This window comes from Pteropus alecto, unplaced genomic scaffold, assembly GCF_000325575.1.
Source record: "Pteropus alecto unplaced genomic scaffold, ASM32557v1 scaffold86, whole genome shotgun sequence".
Lineage (NCBI taxonomy): Eukaryota > Metazoa > Chordata > Mammalia > Chiroptera > Pteropodidae > Pteropus > Pteropus alecto.
The window spans coordinates 10506297-10510502 of NW_006442109.1; the positions used below are offsets into that span (position 1 = coordinate 10506297).

Here is a 4206-nt window from a genome sequence, read left to right on the forward strand (position 1 = left end):
GAATAGCAGGGCCTGGAGGCCCCGGTTGGGGCGGGAAACTGGAGGGCGGATCAAGGGCTGAGGGAGGAGCCTGGGCGGGGCCGGTTGGGGGCCTGGAGTCTGGACCCGGGAGCGCGAGCGGGAGGAAGAAGGAGGGACAGGGCGGGGTGAAGCTTCCCCTACCAACGGAGGGAGAGGGACTGGAAGGGGATAAAGGATGAGAGGACCAGGCGAGGGCAGGGGGAGGGGTTTCCGGCCAGAGGCGGAGGCGAGGGATGCGGGCGGGGTCCGAGGGCGGGGCCGGGTGGGGCGGGACCCTGCCAGCGCCCGAAGCGCTGGCGGTTTGTGCCTTTGAGGTCTCCTGACTGGACTGTGCTGGGGTTGCCCGACTGGGCGGCCTAGAGATGAGGCCACCAAAAGGCTCCTATTCTTTCCTGCCAGGCGCCAGGGCAGTGGCGATGACCTGGTCCTCTTCTCTCAGGAACCTCCTGGCAGGGCCGGGCCTGGAGCTTGAGTCTTGACCGGAGAGTAACGGGAAGACCTGAGGCTGGGGGACTGGGCTACAGAGTGCCTTTGGTGGAGGTTTCTGCCCTTGGCTCTCGGGGGTCCCCAAATGCAGAGTTCTCCAGCTTTCGTTGGGCATTGCTCTGAACTGTCCTCCTCACTAGTTCCAATGTCTCCCACCTCCATCCAGTGGTGATTTTACAGCCTTGACAACCCTTTCTGGGGAGTTCAATGTCAAGACCAGCAGAGAATGATGTTAGTTATACCTTGAGCCCTCATTTTACACTTAGAGAAACAGACCCAGAGAGTGAAAATGACTGACTACATCCCAGCCTCCAGCACTACCATCCCCATTCTCTTCTCCCTTAGCTCTAAGGTGAACCCTGCCCCCAAGTCTTAGCAGGAAGAATTAAGTGCCTTTGGGACCAATGGTGGCCTCCTTTGCCTTAGCTGCCATAGCAGCTACACCAGTTGACTGAGTTTCACTGCTTCTGCTAGTCCACAGGCTTCCAGCCATTTCCAACCCTATATGGAAAAATGGCACCACATGATTTTATTGTCTCAATTTGCAGAGCCCTGCAGCTAACCCCATGGCTGAGGACTCAGAAGATCCTATATCTAGAAACTCAGATTCCACCTGCAAAGAGACCAGGGCCCCTGGGGAGTTCATGTCGCACAGAAGCAACATGGTGGAGGTAACCCAGGGAAGAGATGACAGGCTGCTAGCTCTAGGATGTGGGGTGGGGATGGAGGGATATGAATAGATTCAAAATACATTTTAGGGGCAGAACAGGTTTGTTTGTTTGTTTGTTTTTGTTTTTGTTTTCAGATGGTGGATTGGATGTTGTAGGTAAAGAAAGAATCAAGGATATGACATGGGTTTTTAACTTGAGCCCAAATTGGTGGTGCTATTTACAAAGATGATGAAGATAGGCGAAAAACAGTTTTATTTGGTATTGGGGATTAGAAACTCTGTTCTGGAGAAAGTGAGTTTGACATATCTGTTAGGCATCTGTGTGGAGATATGAGGAGGACGAATGGAGATAAAATCTAGAGTTCAGGAGAGAAGGGCAAGCTGGAGATACAATATTGGGATTCAGTATGTAGCTGATAATTAAACCATGGTATTGAAAAGGGTAGGGGCAAAAAAAAATCTCCTTCCACATTGAGAGGTCTGGTCGAAGAAAAGGGGTTAGCAAAGGAGACCTATAAGAAGCAGCCAATGTGTAGGAAGAAATAAGGAGAATGTGTTGTGGAAGTTAAGATTTCAAAGAGGGTAGATCAACAAGAGTCCGCTGACCAGTGATGAAGTCGTGCCCTGGAAGCCGGAAGACTGAAAAACCCTTCCACCGCCCCTTCCCCACCCCCCGCGCCCCCCACAAGACTGTCCTGTAAGCTTAGGGGCTGTAAAGGCAGGAGGGCAAAACTTAGAGAGAAAGGACTATAAAATAGAGGTGAGGGGCCCTTTTAAGTATCAAGAGATAACGCTGAAAATGCATTTTGTAAACCGCCCAGTCCTGCGCTAATATCATTGTTGTTTTTATTAATGAGCAGGAGACTGGACTGAGACAACCCGTGAGAAAGAGCTGACAAGACATGAGAGTTCTCAAGGAGGAAATTTTGTAATGAAGAAAATCCCGCTCCTTCTGAGAGCTTGAGTCAAAACCAAGCTTCGGGTTGGGCGAGAAGAGCCAGCAGTATTGCGCTTCGCTGGGAACTGATCTCACGGAAGCAGAAGCGAGCAGAGTTACAGAGTGGTGCTAACCAAGGCTGCCCCAAGCGAAAGATGAGGAAGTGCGGCCTTAGATGTAAATAGTCTCTCTGGCTCCGCCTCCTTCCTCCATCGGCCAATCAGTATCCAAGTGACAGGAGAGCTGCGCTGGGGAGAGGAAGCGAGCGGAGCCTGAGGACCGTTAATCCACCCGGAGGCGGTGTCCAGTTATTCAGTCTATTACTACAAGGACTCACTGTTGCTGCTCTTACAAAAATCAGGGTGGGCATATAATCACTTTGGAAAAAGCTCTGGCAATTTCATATGAAACTAAATACACATCTATTCTATGACCCACTAATCTCTTTAGAACAGGCATTTGTTCAAAATAAAGCATAAATCCACAGAAAGCCCAGATAGTCATCAGCTTGAAAATGGATAAACTGGTATCCCCATACAACGGAATACTATTCAGAAATAAAAAAGAACCACCAACTGATACACATAGCAACGTGGAGGAATCTCAAAACCATTATGCTGAGTGAAAGAAGCCTGTACACACAAGAATACATATCGTATGATTCCATTTATAGGAAGTTCTAGAACAAGCTAAAATCTATGATGAAAACAAAATCAGAACAGGGGGTGCCTAAGGACTGAGGGCAGGGATTGACTGCGAAGGGGCATGAGGAAACTTTCTAGATGATGGTAATGTTCTTAGAACTTTGTACAATGAAGGAAATGCCCCTGTCTATGCTGTCCACATGTGGCTATGAGCACTTGAAGTGTGACCAGTACAAATGAAAAACTTAATTTCATTTAATTTTCATGACTTTAAATTTAAAAGTAGCCACATGTGGCTGGTTGCTACCCTATTGGATAGCACAGTTCTATATCCTGATAAGGGCTTGAGCCTCACAGGTATATGCATCTGTCAAAACTTCTGTCACAATAAGCCCAAGATTTGTGCATTTTACTGTATGTAGAGTTTACATGCAAAAGGTAAGCATAAACTCCAGTTAATGCAATGTATGTTGAAGTGGTTAGATGTGAAATGTGCTGTCGTCTGCTACTTTGAAATGCATAACAAAAAATGGATGAATGAATAAAGGGATGGCTAAATTGTGAGATATGAAATATGACAAAATATTAATTATAGAATCTTGGTGACAGGTATGTGGATGTTCATTATAAAAGTCTTTCAACCTTTCTGTATATGTTGGAATATTTTCAGAATAAAATGTTGGTACCAGGGCTGAAAGGAGAGAGGAATGGGAAGTTATTGCCTAATGGGTACATAGTTTCTATTTGGTATGATGAAAATTTTCTGAAAATAGATAGTGGTGATGGATTTACAACACTTAAATGTAGTTAATGGCAATTAATTGTACACTTAAAATAGTCAAAGTGGTAAATTTTATATTGTCTATTTTACAATTAAAAAAATTAAAAGCCAAAAGAAAAATAAATGTTGGGGGAAAATCCATGTAAAAATCCATATGTCTTCTCTAGAGGTAGTCTGGGGTACTGCGCAGAGAGAAAGGGGAAAGGAGCAAGCTGTGTGAGTGTATGCTAGGCCTGCTAGAAGTAAAAGATAGTGAGAAGAGAACACAGGATTTGGAAACAGACAGACCTGGGGCTATAATCCCAGCTCTTTCACTTTCTAGTTGTATAACTGTGTTTGTTTCTTATTGCTATTGCTGCTGTAACAAATTACCAGACATTTAGGAGCTTAAAACAACACAGATTAATTATGTTGCCATTCTGGAGATCTGAAATGTGTCTTACTGGGCTAACACCAAAAACTGTGTTCCTTCTTGATATTCTAGGGAGGAATCCACTTCCTTACCTTTTCCAGCTTCTAGAAACCTCCTGTATTCTTTGGCTTGGCTCACGGTCTTTCCCTCCATCTTCAACACCAGCAGTAACGTCTTCAAATCGCTGTCTCTCTCTCTTACACTTACACACACACACACACACACACACACACACGCACACACGCCCTCTGCTTC

At 45.8% G+C, this 4206-nt stretch overlaps 1 protein-coding gene across 1 annotated transcript in view; it reads right to left on the reverse strand.

Moving 5' to 3' along the window:
• PLEKHO2 (pleckstrin homology domain containing O2) overlaps positions 1–4200 on the reverse strand; it is a 25782-nt gene extending 21582 nt beyond the window's left edge. Inside the window, exon 1 of the mRNA XM_025038863.1 lies at positions 4044–4200. The gene's annotated coding sequence lies outside the window, so the exon portion shown is untranslated. The remainder of the gene's footprint in view (positions 1–4043) is intronic.
• Between the last annotated feature and the right edge of the window lie 6 nt (positions 4201–4206).